Here is a 19,920-nt window from a genome sequence, read left to right as displayed (position 1 = left end):
TCCAGGACACCCAAAAATGGCGGGAACAAGAGATCCCTTCTCCCGAAGTTGAAAATCCTCTGTCTCCAAAGTGACCACATATACCACACAAAATGCTTGAACCAATTTGTAGCAGATACTCAGCTGCATACAAGCGAAAATGCTGGAAACAAATTAAATTAGAACCCAAAAGTTACTTCGCCGCGCTTTCCTCCGGTCGCCCAAACCTCCAATGCCAACCGCATTGTGGCCGGATCGCCGTCGACGTCGGTGTCGTAGTCGAACGAGGTACACCTCGCGCGCGGGGCGAACTGGCCGCCTGAGTTGCGCGCTTGGGTCCGGGTGTTGTGGCCGCGCTTGCTGCTTGACATGGTCGACGACTCCGCCGCCACCTTCGTCGCCGCCTGGGGGATTCAATCCGCCGCCGCCTCTGTCGCTCGTGCCTCGTGGGAGTCACAGGTGGGGAATGCGGGGGGTCACAGACTCACGGGACGGGGAGGGTGTACGGGAGAAGGAAGTGTCCGGTGCGGGACGGTTTTGAGGAAACGAAGTGGGCCGGTCCATTGACGGAGTGTGTTGGCTGTTGCCCAGCTATTGCTAGGGATGAAAACGGATCGGATACGGACGGATATCACCGATATTACATTTGTTTTCATATTTCTGTCCGGATTTGGATTCAAATACGGATAGTGTCAACTATGTCGGATAGGATACGATTGGATATCGACATCATAAATATGCGATTGGAGTATTCGGATACGGATATGGTATCGGATGTTGGATATCCGGACTCGGATACGGACAGATCTCAACCCTTCTAAACGGATTCGGTTTCGAATACGGTCGGAAAATATCCGTACCGTTTTCATCCCTAGCTGTTGCCAAACGTTGGTACATTAGTGCCACCTCGCCAATGTAGGGAGATGAAACGTAGCTTAAAAGTTGAAGGGACTAACTTCACTGAACTTCTTGTACCATACGCCATTCTAAAAAAATGCACATAATTGGACCTGCTTGGGCCAGGCTGCCTTGCTGTGCTGAGCTTCCTTTTGTGGTCGAGCTTGGTGAGGCGACTGGACTTTGTGCAATTCTGTTCTTTTTATATTTTTTTAACTTTTTAAATTGAACATTCTAACTGCATTTAAAATTTTTGAAAACCTATTTATATCATTCCAACTTTTTTTACTTTTTAAATTAAACATTCCAACTTTTTTTAATAAAATATTCCAACTACTACTGCTTTTACCACTTCTAGTTCTTTTTTTATATTTTTTAACTTTTAAAATTGAACATTACAACAGCATTTCAATTTTTTGAAAACCTATTTATATCATTCCAACTTTTTTGTTTAACTTTTTAAATTGAACATTCCAGCTTTTTGAATATAATATTCCAACTACTACTACTTTTACTACTTCTAGTGCAACTACTACTTCTGCAGTGGTGTTGGTACCCACGGCGAAACCTTATAGGGCGTGTAAAACAGGCTTGGAGGACTTTGTAATGGGCTTGTAGTGTGACCCCGCGAAGCACCTAGGTAGTGTGAACCGTGATGTGGAAAACATGACTCATAGTGAAAATGTGCAATCTCTGTAGAGTGTAAAACCAATATATCAGCCGTACTCACGGACAAGATCTACTTGGACTTCTTCGAGATTAGATGGCTCTGGTTTGTTTGGGGTGGTTCCCTTGATAAGGGAATGGTTGGTTCAGTTGGGAGCTTGGATGGAATCCAAGTGTTGGTTTGGTTCTATGAAGAGAAGGCAGAATTCACCTAGTAATTAGGTGCAAAGGAATTAAGGAAATTAGAATGTGTCGCTTAGGCGCTGGTGTAAAACAAAGTTAGCCTTTCCTTGCTATAAGCCTCATGTCACGTACGAATAAATTGATCCTGGCATACATATGTTGTGCATTCTATTTTGATTCTGGCATACGCGGCCACCGAGCTCGGGCGAAACCCTAGCGCGGCCTCCCTCTTCCTCGACCTGGCCCTGCAGCTTTTACCATTTTTTAGTTATAGAGACAAGCCCTCTCGAGAGAAATTTGGCTCCCAAATTTTCCCACAAGACATAGATTAAATGAATTTCTTTGTGTCGGTTGGAACAAATTCCAAATTGAATTGTGTGTACTCCTACTGAAAAAATTACATAAATATATATTTAAATTGTATGTATGCAAAAGTTATATTTGAAAAACTGCCCATATAAAATTGTGACATGAATTTGATCGTGTTTTGGGTTTTACCGTAGAGCTATCACAGGCATACTGCTAATTTTTTTAGGATTTGTCTATTCCTCACCTGAGTGAGCAATTACTCGATTTTTTTCCTCTTTCCAATGGCACTGTCCATCATCCTACTTGGCCCCGCCGCCGCCCACTGCCCCGCCACGGCTGCACTACGCTGCTGCAGAGCTCTGGTGATTGGAACAAATTCCAAATTTAATTGTGTGTACTCCTACTTAAAAAATTACGTAAATATATATATATATATATATATATATATATATATATATATATATATATATATATATATATATATAAATGGTATGTATGCAAAGTTTTATTTGAAAAACGATCGTGTGTATAAAAAATGCCAGACCGCCTAAAACCCAGGTGAAGGCGCCAAAACGAAGGCTCAAAACCACAACACGTGCCTGATTTCCTCCCAAAATTTTCCAAAGTTTCCCACCGCGCCAAATTTTTGCGCACAAACGAAAAAAAAAGAAAAAAGCACCATATATCGTCGGTTCCTCCCCCCATACCTGTCTATTCGTATCCCCTCCCCCAAAATTAGATTGCGATCCGTCCAGGAGCCCCCGACGCCGCCTCCATGAGGGCCATGGTGCCGCCGCCTCCTTCCAGGACGCCCCCAACGCCGCCTGCGTCTAGGACGCCGCCGACGTCGCCTCCAGCCAGGACGTTGCTTCCTCCTCAGGGCATGAGCGCCAGCAACAACGCCACCGCCTTGGGCGCCCATCGATATATTGAAGCCACCCTCGAACTAGAAGATGAACATGGGTTCTCTCGTCCATATAGCACCAGGTAGATTGTTGGCTTTGACTGCTGTCATCAGAAATCTAGTTTATTAGATTCCTGTTTGTTAGCACCAGGTAGATTGTTGGGGCTTTAGTTAGGGATGCAAACGGGTGCAGGTTTGCCTGCAACCTGCTAAATCCAGCCTGCAAAAAATCCTTCGCAGGAACCTGCGCTTGCCTAGCAGGCTTAAGCGGGAGTAACCTGTAATGCCTCTTAGGCTTAAGCCCACTGAGCAGTCTTCCTTGATCTCCCAGATGGTTTGCTTTTCATCCTGTAGTGTTGCTGTTGCGTGTGATCTCTTGTGGTTCTTGAACTTTCTGATATGGACTAGCATGTAAATGGACTGTATAGTTTGGATGCAGCCCTGATTGACTAGATGCGCTATACATTTATTGTTAGAAACATTGCTCTTTAATTTAGTTCTGTTGGTGCTTTGGTCCTTGTTTATTTCTTCAGCCGTTGCCGTTGTCATGACCAGAGTGGCTTCTTTTTGTTAGAGGCCTGTAATTGGTTATTTTACATGTGAAGTTCCTAATTTGTGGCCTTAACATTGGTTATTTTACATGTGGAGTCCAGGACGCCCCCGACATCGCCTCCGTTGAGGACGCCACTGGCAACGCCTTAAGGCAGGACGGCGCTTCGTTCGCAGGACATAAGCGCCCGCACAGACTCCACCGCCTTAGGTACCCATCGCCATCGATATACTGAGGCCACCCTCGAAGTAGAAGATGATCTTGGGTTCTCTTCTCCATATGTCCCCAGGTACAATGATTACTTAATCTAGGTTTTTTTATTCATATTTAATCTCGCATCACAGCAAATTCTACAAATTATGAGGGGTTTAGGGTTTTCAAACATTTGCTGCTTGCATAATTTGGTCATGATAAAAGCATAATTTTTTTCAATCTATGAGGATGGAATTGTCTGATTGTGTCATCAACTAGAACAAATTTTTTGGAACAAATTTTCTGATATTGAATGGATCTGGAACTCTGTCTTCAATGGGTTCACATCAAAGCAAGGCTGCAAAAATAATTGACAAAATAAAAGTATATTCAGTATATGTATGACAGGTTGACGTAATGTTGTCAAAATGATTAGAAACAAAGCCAATAGCTTCAGCATATGTATAACACTATACCTATGTCAAGATGTTATCAGTACTTTTTTGATTCAGGAATACAAAGTCTGAGATCGTTTTCTATGCTTAAATATCAATGTTTAACTACACAAAAATGTATGGATGTAGTTAACCTTTTTCTGCATCAGGCATTGAATTTCTCATGTTGCGTGTGCCTGCTCTATAATGGGATTACATAAACCATCTAAAATAGAATCCTAAATTCAATGATATTTAGTTCAATTACTTATATATATGTAATACTTTACCTTTTTTATTCTTGTTTATTTATCAACCATTGTCCTATTTATGCAGTGGCACGGGCGAAATATGGACTCTTTATGTTCATTGCAAGAATGGACTTCCAGATCAGGATTATGTAATGTTCAAATTGGAAAGGCCTCATACAAAATTGTCAACCTTGACATCTCTTAAGGACCAGCTTGGGTATAATGCCCGGGACTTCTTGTACTACAAGAAGCGTTGTGGAAGAGATGTTGCAAGTCTTCAGCCCCTCGACTTTGTCAGACATGCAGAGATTATGCTACAAGACAATGAGAGTGAGAAGGAAATCAGATTAGTACTCTCAAAGGAACAAGAGACAGCACAGCAAGTCAGCATAACACCCCTCAAGCGACCAAGGCAGCAGCTGGAAGAAGATGAGCATCCGTTTATGGATGATCCTTTAGATGCAAACAAGGACTGGCTAAAGAAGCTACGACCGGAACAATCCAAAAGTATATCATCTATGTTTTTGCATATGTTTTCGTATTAAGCAAAATCTTAGCACCTTTATATAAACTACACCTCATCTTACATTTTTTTGGTGACTAACAGATTTAAAGGATGACACTAGGCAACAAGCAGTCAACACGTACAAGGAATTTTTAAGGATGAAAGGGGACATTCCAGAAATTAGTAATTTATTTTCCTTCTTCAACCAATGTTGTTTAGTACTAATTTTTTTTAAAACTGAACCTTTAACCTTGTGTGCAGTGGCATTTGTCGAGCAACGTGACACCGATGCAATCATAGACGAAGACGATGAAAGCAATGGAAGCAATGCGACACCACCCTCAAATAGGCCAAGCCATGCAAGGAAGGCATGAGACGAGGGAAACAGTTTGTGATAATGCATGTACTTTTAATATTGGGTTCACATATCTTAATTGAGAACTACTACAGCTCAAGATTGTTAGTCTTTTTTGCAAGGACATGGCTCCAATGAACGCAAGAAAAGAGGTCGTTGCACTATTAAAGGATTAACAGTAGGCAACAAGAGAGTTAAGGAACGCATTCACACACTCCCAATCGAATTTTCAGAAAGCCGTGGAGGACCCATTGGACCGAATACCCGTGCATTTGTCGATGAGGTCGTTATATTTACAAGGAAATGGGCCCCACTAATTGGAGTAAACAGTTGGAAGGATATAAAGGAAGAAGTCAAACTAGAAATTGCAGAAGAGATACTGGTATGATGTGTACTATTTTTTGTTAAGGTACATTGCTGTTGCTCTTTTACTATCCAAAAAAGTGAGTGTACAGATGTAGAAATTATGATGTTGACATGTTGATTTATGCTAATGTCATTGTACTAACCTAATGAATTTATCCCTCAGATGCTATTAGATTTCTTTTCTTGATTGTTTCTTTCCTCATGTTGCTTCATGCCCAGCCATTGTGCCTTTTAGTTTAGATTTCAGCTGAAAGCATATTCTGTAAACCCTTCCCATTGTATACAGAAAAAAGGCATGTTCAGTTAACCTCTCAAAGGAGAGTTATTTCTATGACTTTAGGATAGTGTTTGATCTGAAAGGATCAAGATGCCCAAGAGGGGGGGTGAATTGGGCTAATTCTAAAATTTCTTGCAATAATCAAATCATACGGATAGCCCAATTAACCCCTTGTGCCTAGAAAAGTGTTTATATCAAACTAATGCACAACAACATCTCAACCTAAGTTCCAAACTTACTCTAGCAAGCAATTCTTATGGAAATAAAAACAAGTATTGAATTGCTCAAAGTAAATGCTCAAAGTAAGTGCTCAAAGTAAATAGAGAGAGAAAGGAACGCGGCAATGTTTTGCCGAGGTATCGGAGAGTCGCCACTCCCCACTAGTCCTCGTTGGAGCACCCGCGCAAGGGTGTAGCTCCCCCTTGATCCGCGCAAGGATCAAGTGCTCTCTACGGGTTGATTCTTCGACACTCCGTCGCGGCGAATCACCCAAAACCGCTCACAACTTGAGTTGGGTCACCCACAAGCTCCGCCGGGTGAACACCAAACTCCCAATCACCACCAAGCCGTCTAGGTGATGGCGATCACCAAGAGTAACAAGCACGAACTCTCACTTGACCACGCGAAGCCTAATGAGAAGATGGATGCACACTTTGCTACTCTTGATTTGCTAGTGAGGCTACACTCTTGGATTCTCGAATCACAAACACCTCACTAGGACCTTGCTCTTCTTGGCACTCACAAACGTGTTTCTCAGCTGTTGGAATGAGCAAAAGATACTCCACTCACGAGTGGAGCTTCTATTTATAAGCCAGCCTGAAAAACGAACCGTTATGAGCTTCTGCGGGATGACCGGACGCTCCGGTCGTGATGACCGGACGCTCCGGTCAGTTCAACCTGCGAATCAGTTTTCAAGTGATGACCGGACTCTGTCAGGGTCCGGTCAGTACCGACCGGACGCGTCCGGTCGCTCTTGGATGCTTACTGTAAACGACCGGACGCTGGATACACAGGGTCCGGTCACACTGACCGGATGCGTCCGGTCACTCTTTCCCAAGTCTGGACCCTTACTGGAGTCGACCGGACGCTGGCCCTCAGCGTCCGGTCACATGACCTTCCAGCGTCCGGTCACACCAGACTTGATCTTCATGGTCAAATGAACTGACCGGACCCTGCGGCCAGCGTCCGGTCGCACCGGAGCCAGCGTCCGGTCAGTGTTTGACCCTCCATTCACTTCCAACTTCCGAACATATGTGAATGAAGTTTGCTCCAAAAGATCTTAGGCATTCATAGGAGCTACCTAGAGCTAGTTTTAACAAGTGTGCACCACACCTAACTCACTAGACTCAACTAGGTCAAGCTACCCGTTCATACCCCCCTTCATAGTACGGCCAAAGGAAAAACAAAGTCCTAAACTACTCTAAGTGTCTCTCCAACTTCAATCGACACTTAGAACTAGTTATCCTTAACCTTGTCGTCCATCCTTTGAAAACCGAAACGATTTCCATCGTAGGGGCATGACAACCTCGATTGCCCAATCGATCTCTATTACCATGACCTAACTTAATTGTCTCTGCAAAACACACATTAGTCATAGTAATCTTGTATTGACATTAATCACCGAAATCCAACTAGGGGCCTAGATGCTTTCAATCTCCCCCTTTTTGGTGATTGATGACAATACCACCTCGAGTATGTTATGGAGTGAGGTTTTTGATGGGCTTGGTTCATATAAGCTTTTGTCAATAAGAACAGAGGAGTTAGTCACGCTTATATGACCCAAGCCAACACAATGTACTCAAAGAATATGAATTAAGCATGAGTACAAATAACAAAGCTCATTTGCTTCGAAGTGTAAACGCGGAAGCAAAAACAAATGAGCATTACACAGGTGATATGACATATAGATAAAGCAAAGTAGAAGTCACACATGTCAAATATCACAACCACGTAGATAGCACTATCATATATAAATAAGAGTATGCATGAAAGTAAACACACGAATGCATAAGTAATAGTGTATCACACAAATGAAACTCCAAAAGTATATAATAAGCTAATACTATACTAGATAACTAGCTCCCCCTGAAACTCGCTCCCCCTAAGTCTACATACTCAAACCCTCTCCCCCTTTGGCGTCAAACACCAAAACCTAGGGGTCGGACGGCGGGGCTGCAGCGGACGAGTCGGGCGCTGAATTACGTGGAGCAAGGTGGAACTGGGCGCCATCATCATCTGACCCTGAGCTCTGAACTGACTGACCCTCTGAAGCAGGAAGTGTCGCTGAAGCAGTTTGGGTCTGAGCTAGTGCTGCCTGTGAAGCTGCAAGTATGTTTGTCGTAGGATCTGATGAGGCGACAGACGAGGGGAGCCTCTGAGTAGTCATGATAGCTAGAGCGGCTGTAGACGGACCGGCAGTATGCATGTGAGGCGGGGTAGGCATGCCGGTCAACTCACTGAAAGATGCTCCAAGACTCCTGGAGACTGATGACTCAGGCACGAATAGTGAGGACGTCTGCTCTGGTGAGAAACCCGTGTGATAAGGAGTGAACTGCGGGGCTACACCAGGTGAGGCTAACCACTGGGACACCTGTACAGGAGGTGAAGGAAACTGAGCTGGAGGCTGTCCCTGACTCTGAAGCCCGATGGGCTGTACTGCTGGAGTCATCGAAGTGGTAGGAGGCTATGCAAGCTGGGGCGAAGTCTGTGGCAGTGGGATCCCAATGGCTGTCACTACATGCTGCATGAATCCCATGAGCTGCTGCTGCATAAGTAACTGCTGGTGCTAAAGGAGCTGCTGCTGTCGCTGAAACTCGTCCTGATGAGCCTGAAACTGTGCGAAGTTTGTAGCTGTCTCCTATGCCTGTTGTGTCTAATCCTGCTGCATCTGCTCAAGAATAGCAATGAGAGCGAGGTCTATCTGTGGAGCAGGTGGAGCAGAGCTAGAGCTACCTACCTCTGCATCGTGTCTATGTGGAGGCATCTGAGGTATAGGCTGGTAGTCGTTGTCGGATCTGTCACTGTACTCACTCACCTCCTGCTGTGCCTCTAGCTCCACCTCCTCAGTGGCTGCAATCCCTCTGATGATCTCGTCCTGCTGAGCTGCGGACTCTGGCACGTCGGGATGACGGCTAGGCTGTCTGGGTGCTGGAGGAGTGGCGTGTCTGATCCTCTGTGACAGGTTGTAAGCTGGGAATTCCGTAGTGGCACCTGTATACTCATCCATCATGCCAGGGGGCTTATCAATCACAACTCTGCGGATGAGAAACATGATCCAGTGAGCATAGGGAAGCTGCCTGCGACCCTTGAATCCCTTAGCTATAGTATCCTCCATCTTCGAAAGAAGGAGGTCCTAGATGTCAAACACTATCATCTGCATAATGGCATTGAGAAGCTAGAGCTATAAGCGAGTCAGGCCCTCCCTGTATCCCAACCTGGGAAGCAATGTCCTCCTGATGATGGCCTCTAGAATCCTCGCTGTAGGAGTCAAGTCACTGGGGTTCCTGCTCGACCCCTCACCAAATGGCTCCTTGAAGCAATGGCGCACTAAGTCTGTAGGGGGCACCAACCCTCCATGAGGACGCCTGGGAGGCTCCTGATGTCCATAGCAAACCTCATGCATCCTTATAGGCTGCTCCTATAGTCTTAGTATCTCTCTGGCCCTACTACTCGTCACTCTATAGTCTTTGCCGTTGAAGGCAAAGTGAATGAATCTGTGATGAGGATCGATGTAGAGCGAGGCATAAAACTGACGAACCCAAGAAGGTACATATATCCCTGTCTGTCCAAACAGATCTGACAGTCCTGGCAAATATGACAAATATTGCCGAATCCCCTCTCCGGCTACTGCCACAATGGACTCTATCTGACAGACCCTCTGTGATCTGAACACTGCCCCACTGTTGAGATATGCATTGTAGAAATCCTCCTGCAGTGGCGTGTAGAACCCCTCAGCTGCTCTCTCATCCCTCCTCGGTGGAAACCAAACCTCAAACTCAACAAACCGCAGCTACTGAACCTGCCTGGCTGTAGTGGCCCTCAAGTCAAGGTGAACCACTGGAGGCGGACCCTGTGGTCTAGGCGGAGGGCGTGAACCCCTGCGCTGTGTAGCTGGCCTCGGTGGAACTGCAGCACTGGTATGACTCAATCGGCGTAGCTGAGGTGCCGGCTCGGTCTCCTGACTCTCCTGAGTCTCCTGGGCTGGCTGAGGCTCTGCTGGTGGAGGCTGCTGCTGTGCTGATGGACCCTCCTCAATGGCAACCCGTCATCCTGCAAGCGTGGTAGTACCAGCTGGACTACCATGACGACGCTCAACCTCCTCAATCGCAGCTCTGACTGCGGGTGAAACTAGCTGATCTGCAATGACAACTCTGCTGCGGGTGCCACCTCTCTCGGCACGCTCTGTGGCCTCTGCAACAGCTGCTGCTCTAGCTGTCTCTGCGTTGGGGTACTTCCGCTTCTTGGATGTTACCTACTTGGTTGACTTGCCTTTAGATCCGGCTGGCTGGCGAGGCGGGGGCCTCCTATCATCATCACCTGGGCCACCACCAACATTCTTGGTGTGAGCCATCTGACAAGATGGTGAACTGCCACTGATGAAGATCAACTGTCAAACTTCCGCTTACGAGGCTTGGCCTCGATCCTTACTCGCGAGCTTGGCTCCGAGTTAACTGCCAACTGTCGGACGAAACACAACGGAAACGACTCGCTGCACGAAAGAATAGATGGATATATGAATAAATACCATATGTCTAATAGATACGAAACCCTAGCAGAGAAAGCAATGTAGATGCGAAATTGAATCGAATGGCTTTCTACCTGACAATCAGCGAACCGAGAAGAGATAAGATGTCACGCAGGGGATCCTCGGAACCGGGCTAGGGTTAGGTCAAACGCCCTGAATGCAATGAGGAATCAGTGCATTTAGAATGTGATCTAGGTTACAACTGTGGAGATCAAGAGTGAAACACAAGACTTGCCTTACCAATCAATGGGAGGGTAGGGCAAGAGCACTTGACGTGAAGACAGGCAGCCTGGCAACGGTGGAGCGGCGAGCTTCGGTGCGAGGTGGCCGGCGCGGTGCTGCAGAGGCGAGCTAGCACGGTGGCTCAGCTGCGAAGGCACGACGGCGCGCTAGGCAGGCGCACAGAGGCGCGGGCGCAAGCTGACCGGAGCAGGTGGCGCGCGGCTAGGCTGCGGTGGTGCGTGGCTGGCAAGGGGGCCGAGCGCGGTGGCGCAAAGGACGGTGGCGACTTCGGCTAGGCAGTGGCAGCGCAGCTTGGTGGCTTGGGCTAGGGCACGGCGGTTGGCTCGGGCTAGGGTCAAGGAAGAAGAGAAGATTCGGATAAATAACCCCCAAACACGCGACAGAAAAGGAAACGGGAAGAGAGTCCTTAAGACGCGCGAGATCCACTGACCGGACGCTCCGGTGGTAGCGACCGGACGCTACCACCGCAGCGTCTGTCGATTCCAGAGAGGTCCAAATCCTCTGGAATCGGGACCAGACGCGTCCGTGGTCCATGACCGGACGCAGGCAGGGTCCGGGCAGTACAATTTGATCTTCCTCCAATCGACCGGACGCTGAACCCTTTCTGACTGGACGCACAGACGCAGCGTCCGGTCACTCCTTCAAGCAGCAGTTCACCTCCTGTGAACTGACCGGACGCTGGACAGCAGCGTCCGGTGCAGCGTCCGGTGCACCTTTTCAAGCAAACCTTCAACCTTCCTTCGCGCTGCCTGTTCCCAATCAAGTCCCAACTTAAATAAGATCCAAATAAACACCAATTGGGACTGATGTGAGTGACCTCTCTCAAACCCTCATATTTTTCAAGGTATTTTGCCTTAGGCTATAATTCTTTTTAAGAAAATAGGCAACAAGAAGGCAAATGGAACAAAACGACAAAACAACATTCATGCATATGTAATGCTTGTAAGTAAATCTAGTTGCTTGTCAAGTTTGATCCAAGGTTAAGCTTCTTCACATGCTTTTCGGCGGTTATCTTAACCATGTTAGACAAGCCCTATATGCATTTCCACAAATTAAACATGTTGTATATTACAATGAATGCAAGGGACAACACAAGCTCAATTTTTTGTGAAGTTACTAAAATCAAGTACATTGAGCTCGTTCCGCAATCTACAAAATGTAGCTTCATCTAGCGGTTTAGTGAAGATATCCGCTAATTGATCTTCGGATCTTACACCTTCTAGTGATATATCATTTTTAGCTACATGATCTCTTAGAAAGTGATGGCGGATATCTATATGCTTGGTGCGAGAGTGTTGAACCGGATTATTTGCAAGTTTTACCGCACTTTCATTGTCACACAAAAGAGGTACTTTCTCTAGAACTACTCCATAGTCTAGTAAAATTTGTTTCATGCATAATATTTGTGCACAACAAGCACCCACGGCAATGTATTCCGCTTCGGCGGTGGACAAAGCCACACTATTTTGTTTCTTGGAGGACCAAGACACAAGTGATCTACCAAGCAAATGGCACCCTCCGGATGTGCTCTTTCTATCAACTTTGCATCCGGCGTAATCCGAATCGGAATAGCCAATTAATTCAAATAAAGCTCCTTTGGGATACCAAAGCCAATGCTTGGAGTGTGCTTAAGATACCTAAGGATTCTTTTTACGGCAATTAAATGTGTTTCCTTAGGACTAGCTTGAAACCTAGCACACATACACACACTAAACATGATGTCGGGCCTAGATGCGGTTAAATATAACAAGCTACCAATCATAGAGCGGTAGAGAGTTTGATCAACCGAGTTACCTCCCTCATCTAGGTCGAGATGTCCATTGGTAGGCATTGGGGTCTTGATTGGCTTACATTCATCCATCTTGAATCTCTTGAGAAGGTCTTTTGTGTATTTCTCTTGAGAGATGAAGATGCCTTCTTTCATTTGCTTAACTTGAAAACCAAGAAAGAATGTAAGCTCACCAATCATTGACATCTCGAACTCCTTAGACATCAATTCACCAAATTCTTTGCATGAGTCTTCATTTGATGATCCAAAGATAATATCATCAACATATACTTGACAAATGAAGATATGCCCATCAAGCTTCTTGGTGAATAGTGTGGTGTCGACCTTCCCAATGGTGAAGCCCTTCTCAATAAGGAAATCCCGAAGGCGCTCATACCAAGCTCTTGGGGCTTGCTTAAGCCCATATAGTGCCTTGGACAACCTATAAACATGATTAGGATATCTAGGGTCTTCAAACCCGGGAGGTTGATCAACATAGACTAGTTCATTAATAAAGCCATTTAAGAATGCACTTTTCACATCCATTTGATATAGTTTCATTTCATGATGTGATGCATATGCAAGAAGGATACGGATGGCTTCTAATCTTGCAACCGGTGCAAAGGTTTCTCCAAAATCTAAACCTTCAACTTGAGAGAACCCCTTTGCCACTAGTCTTGCCTTGTTCCTCACAACAACACCTTGATCATCTTGCTTGTTGCGGAACACCCACTTTGTTCCAATCACTCTTGCACCTTTTGGTCGCTCTTCAAGATTCCATACTTCATTGCGAGTGAAGTTGTTCAACTCTTCATGCATGGCATTGATCCAATCCGGATCTTTTAGAGCTTCTTCTACCTTGGTAGGCTCATAGCAAGAGACAAAAGAGTGATGAGCAATAAATGAGGTAAGTTTTTGAGATCTAGTCATCACCCCCTTTGTTGGACTCCCTATGATGAGATCTTGTGGATGATCTTGTAGGAGAGGTGTATTTCTTCTATTGACCACTTGAGGAGGAGGTTATGGAGCATCAACATCTTGTGCTTGTACCACCATTTGCTCATGGGAGATGTGAGTATCTTCATTTTCTACTCTCCCAACTTTATCACCATCTTGTGGTACATTTGATGAAGAGGGTTGGTTAATAACTTGTACATCATCTTCATCATCTTTTGGCTTGATGTCTCCCACCGGAATATTCTTCATAGCCTCCCTCAATGGTTCATCACCTACATCATCAAGATTCTCATGTGCTCCTTGGGAGCCATTAGATTCATCAAATTCCACATCATATGTTTCTTCAACCAAGCCAGTGGCATGATTAAATACTCTATATGCTTTGGACTTCGATGAGTAACCAACAAGAAAACCTATATCACAACGCCTTTGAAACTTCCCTAGGTGTTGCCACTTCTTGTAGATGTAGCACTTGCAACCAAACACCCTAAAGAAGGAGACGTCCGGCTTCTTCCCATTGAGCAACTCATATGGTGTCTTGACAAGGAACTTTTGAAGAAATAGGCGGTTGGATGCATAACATGCGGTGTTGATTGCTTCCGCCCATAGAGCTTCGGGGGTGTTGTACTCATCTAGCATTGTCCTTGCAAGAGTGATCAAAGTCCGGTTCTTCCTCTCAACTACACCATTTTGTTGAGGAGTATAGGTTGCGGAGACTTCATGTTTGATTCCAACTTCATCACAATAAGCTTCTATGTTTGTGTTGTCAAACTCTTTGCCATTGTCACTTCTTATCTTCTTGAGCTTCACTTCAAATTCATTTTGTGCTCTCTTGGCAAACTTCTTGAAACAAGATGCAACTTCGGATTTATCATGAAGGAAGAACACCCATGTATATCTTGAATAGTCATCCACAATCACAAGACAATAGAGATTTCCTCCCAAACTCTTGTATGTTGTTGGTCCGAATAAATCCATGTGTAGGAGTTCTAGCACTCTTGTGGTTGACATGAAAGCTTTGGTTGGATGAGTGTTTGCAACTTGCTTGCCGGCTTGACATGCACTACAAAGCTTGTCCTTCTCAAACTTCACATCCTTCAACCCTCTCACCAAATCATTCTTCATAAGCTTCTTGAGTGAGCTCATCCCAACATGAGCAAGCCTTCTATGCCATAGCCACCCAAGTGTTGTTTTGGTGAATAGGCAAGTCTTCAAGTTTGCATCTTTGGAGGTTAAGTCAACTAGATATAAGTTGTTGTATCTAAATCCATTGAATATCACTTGATTGTCATCTACCTTAGATACAACTACCTCCTTCTCGGTGAACAAGCATTGGAAGCCAAGATCACACAATTGACCAACGGATAGCAAGTTGAAACTCAATGAAGCAACATAGAGCACATTTGAGATGGAATGATCATTTGATATTGCCACTTTGCCCAATCCTTTGACCTTGCCCTTTGAATTATCTCCAAATGTTATTTTCTCTTGTCCATCTACCTCTTCATCTAGTGAGGTGAACATACGAGGATCACCGGTCATATGTTGAGTGCAACCACTATCAATAACCCAATGACTTCCACCGGTCTTGTAGTTCACCTACACACAAGAGATTCAAGCTTTAGGGATCCAAGCTTGTTGAGGGCCCTTCACCTTCTCAACAAGTGACTTAGCCACCCAAATTTTCTTAGGCCTACTCTTGTTGGGGGGACCTAAGAACATGACTTTCATCTTTCCACTCGAATCTTTTCTAAGCATGTAGTGAGCATTGAAAGCAAAGGGTCTAGCATGCTTGGGCAAGGGTTGTGGTGGTGGAGTTTGACACTCATGAGCAAAATGGCCTTCTTGTCCACATTCAAAACATCTCTTTGGCTTTGGTTTTGGCTTTGATTGTTGGTGTTGAGCTTGAGCCTTCTTCTTCTCTACACTTGCCATATATCCAATGCCACTTCTATCCATCTTCATGACGGTATTCATGAGTAGCTCACTTTGGAGATGCTTGCCTCTAGCAAACTTGCTCAATCCCACCTTGAGATGCTCTTTCTCCATCTTGAGCTTCTTGTTCTCTTCCTTGAGAATATCATTGTTCTTCTCCTCCTTGAGTTTCTTGATTTCTTCTTTTAACTTCTCATTCTCAAGGATCACCTCTTTGTCATGATCAAGAGTTTCTAGCACAATAGTGTTGTGACTTTTCATCTTTTCAAGATCTTTCATGAGCTTCTCATTGTTACTCTTGAGCTTGACATACTCATTATAGTCGTTGCATTCAACCACTTGCTTGCCCTTGCTACTAGATCCATGCTCAATGCTTTCATCAATTAAATCATCACATGAGGTAGCTATATCAATCTTAACAACATGGTTAGTAGCATCATGTGGCTCATTTGGTAAGAATTCTTGTGCAATAATAAGGGTATCATAATTGATCTTTAGAGTTGCATATTCATCTTTTAGCTTATTGTGACTAGTGATAAGCTCATTGTGTACCCACTCAAGTTTATCATTTTTATCTTTAAGCTCTTTCTTAGAAGATTTGAGCTCCTTGAGTTTGGATGATATAGAATCATTTGTTTCCTTGAGCTCATCATTAGCCTTTTCTAATGTATCACACTTAGCTAAGAGTGAATCATTTTTAGCATCAAGCTTTTCATTTGTAGCTCTACTCTTTCTAATGATCTTAGTATATTTTCTAAGTATTTTGACAAGATCATCATAAGTAGGTGAGTCATCATCATTGCTATCACTATCATCACTAGCATGTTCATCATCACTACTATCACCACTCTTAGTTACCTTGCGTTCACCTTTGGCCATAAGGCATAGGTGTGTAGAGGATGATGGCGATGGTGGTGGTGAAGATGCAATATCAATAGCAATGGCAGCCACCTTTTCATCGTCACTATCATCATCGGATGATCCACTTGATGAATCAATGTCTGTGAGCCAATCACCGACAATATAGGCCTTGCCACTCTTCTTCTTCTTGTAGAACTCCCTCTTTTTGCCATCTCTCTTCTTGTATGGCTTGTTCTTCTTCTTTTCATCTTCATCACTTGAATCATCTTTCTTGCCCTTGTTCTTGAACTTGTCTTTCTTGGGCTTTGTGCATTGATGAGCTAGATGACCAAGTTCGCCACAATTGTAGCAATCCATCTTAGAGATTGGCTTTCTTCTTGAGCTAGTGAAGAACTTCTTCTTTTTGCCATCAAATTTGATGCCACTCTTGTTTAGCCTTTTTAGCATCTTGGTGGTCTTTTTCACCATGAGGGCAAGGCTTTCTTCATCATCTTCATCACTTGAGCTCTCATACTCAAGTCTTGCTTTGCCCTTGTCTTGGCTAGCTTTGAATGCTAAGTCTTTCTCTTTCTTCTTTGTAGAGGATGAGCCATCTTGTGGTGTGATGTGCATGTACATCTCATGAGCATTGATCTTTCCCAAGATTTGTGTCGGTGTAGCGGCGGAAAGATCACCTTGATGTAGCACGGTCACAATGTGCCCATATTTGTCAATGGGGAGGACACTCAAGATTTTTCTCACAACGTCGGATGGTGACATTTGAGTGAGTCCAAGCCCATTGACTTCCTCTACAAGAACATTTAATCGAGAATACATCTCATTAGCACTTTCTTTGGGAAACATCTCAAAAGAATTTAGCTTTTTAATCACAAGATGATAGCGTTCCTCACGCTCACTCTTGGTTCCCTCATGAAGCGCACAAACATCCGACCATAGTGCATGGGTGTCTTTGTGGTTCCTTACACGATTGAACACATCTTTGCAAAGGCCTCTAAAGATGGTGTTGCGAGCCTTTGCATTCCATTTTTCATAATTTACTTCATCGCCTTGAAGTTGTGCGGCATTCCTAGGTGCGGGGAACCCTTGAGAGGCGGCTCTAAGAATTCCAACATCTAGAGCTTCTAAGTAAGCCTCCATGCGGATTTTCCAATATGGAAAATCATCTCCCTCAAAGATAGGAGGAGGACCATCCCCGTGAGACATCTTGCTCTAAGCGATTAAGCTTAATAACGTGAGCACGAGGCTCTGATACCAATTGAAAGGATCAAGATGCCCAAGAGGGGGGGTGAATTGGGCTAATTCTAAAATTTCTTGCAATAATCAAATCCTACGGATAGCCCAATTAACCCCTTGTGCCTAGAAAAGTGTTTATATCAAACTAATGCACAACAACCTCTCAACCTAAGTTCCAAACTTACTCTAGCAAGCAATTCTTATGGAAATAAAAACAAGTATTGAATTGCTCAAAGTAAATGCTCAAAGTAAGTGCTCAAAGTAAATAGAGAGAGAAAGGAACGCGGCGATGTTTTGCCGAGGTATCGGAGAGTCGCCACTCCCCACTAGTCCTCGTTGGAGCACCCGCGCAAGGGTGTAGCTCCCTCTTGATCCACGCAAGGACCAAGTGCTCTCTACGGGTTGATTCTTCGACACTCCGTCGCGGCGAATCACCCAAAACCGCTCACAACTTGAGTTGGGTCACCCACAAGCTCCGCCGGGTGAACACCAAACTCCCAATCACCACCAAGCCGTCTAGGTGATGGCGATCACCAAGAGTAACAAGCACGAACTCTCACTTGACCATGCGAAGCCTAATGAGAAGATGGATGCACACTTTGCTACTCTTGATTTGCTAGTGAGGCTACACTCTTGGATTCTCGAATCACAAACACCTCACTAGGACCTTGCTCTTCTTGGCACTCACAAATGTGTTTCTCAGCTGTTGGAATGAGCAAAAGATACTCCACTCACGAGTGGAGCTTCTATTTATAAGCCAGCCTGAAAAACGAACCGTTATGAGCTTCTGTGTGATGACCGGACGCTCCGGTCGTGATGACCGGACGCTCCGGTCAGTTCAACCCGCGAATTAGTTTTCAAGTGATGACCGGACTCTGTCAGGGTCCGGTCAGTACCAACCGGACGCGTCCGGTCGCTCTTGGATGCTTACTGTAAACGACCGGACGCTGGATACACAGGGTCCGGTCACACTGACCGGACGCGTCCGGTCACTCTTTCCCAAGTCTAGACCCTTACTGGAGTCGACCGGACGCTGGCCCTCAGCATCCGGTCACATGACCTTCCAGCGTCCGGTCACACCAGACTTGATCTTCATGGTCAAATGAACTGACCGGACCCTGCGGCCAGCGTCCGGTCGCACCGGAGCCAGCGTCCGGTCAGTGTTGGACCCTCCATTCACTTCCAACTTCCGAACATATGTGAATGAAGTTTGCTCCAAAAGATCTTAGGCATTCATAGGAGCTACCTAGAGCTAGTTTTAACAAGTGTGCACCACACCTAACTCACTAGACTCAACTAGGTCAAGCTACCCGTTCATACCCCCCTTCATAGTACGGCCAAAGGAAAAACAAAGTCCTAAACTACTCTAAGTGTCTCTCCAACTTCAATCGACACTTAGAACTAGTTATCCTTAACCTTGTCGTCCATCCTTTGAAAACCGAAACGATTTCCATCGTAGGGGCATGACAACCTCGATTGCCCAATCGATCTCTATTACCATGACCTAACTTAATTGTCTCTGCAAAACACACGTTAGTCATAGTAATCTTGTATTGACATTAATCACCGAAATCCAACTAGGGGCCTAGATGCTTTCATGATCATTTATTTGACAAATTGGATGTGTGAAGCGAAGTGGATGATTTAGCTTTGTAATGTAGTATGTTTCATTAAATAAGTTTATTTCAGGCTCTCCAACTAGGATTAGTACTATTGCACTGGATGATTAGTACTGTTGCACTAGCATGAATTTTTTTTAATTTTTATGATTTATTTTTTCTACACGGCAGCTTAGCGTTAGCACGGGCATTATACTAGTTCTGATAAAACATTTCATTGCTTTTTAATTGTAAACAGCTTAGGTGGAACTTCATCAACATTGATGATGTGGATAAAAGAAAAGAGAAAATATGGAAAATTGCCAAGGAGCGGTACAGAGGATGGCGATCTGATCTGAGTGCCACATACAAGGCTTATAATAGTTATGGTGAGAGGATACGAAATAAACCCAAAGAAATACACCTTTTTGAGTGGCACTACTTGCAGTTGTATTTTGGATCTGATAAATTCAAGGTCAGTGCTAGTAAAATCTACTTTGTCAAACAAAATTGATGGGCCAAAGTTGCATTGTTACATACCACTTGTTCTCATTCTGCAGAAACTTAGCAGCCAGAACTCCTCCAACCGTCAGCAGCAAAGAACCAAGCATGTGATGGGTTCAAAGAACTTCTCACAATGTAGATTTGAGCTAGTAATCATTAGATACACTAATCTAGTCCTTCCCTTGTATGATGCAATACTTGTGTGCTGA

At 44.7% G+C, this 19,920-nt stretch overlaps 1 pseudogene; it reads left to right on the top strand.

Moving 5' to 3' along the window:
- The first annotated feature begins 348 nt into the window (after positions 1-348).
- LOC136526193 (uncharacterized) lies at positions 349-19,920 on the top strand (annotated as a pseudogene).

The sequence above is a fragment of the Miscanthus floridulus genome, chromosome 19 (assembly GCF_019320115.1).
Source record: "Miscanthus floridulus cultivar M001 chromosome 19, ASM1932011v1, whole genome shotgun sequence".
In the NCBI taxonomy this organism is placed as follows: domain Eukaryota; kingdom Viridiplantae; phylum Streptophyta; class Magnoliopsida; order Poales; family Poaceae; genus Miscanthus; species Miscanthus floridulus.
The sequence above is the reverse complement of the archived record's forward strand: the minus strand, read 5'-3'. Positions and strand labels throughout refer to the sequence as shown.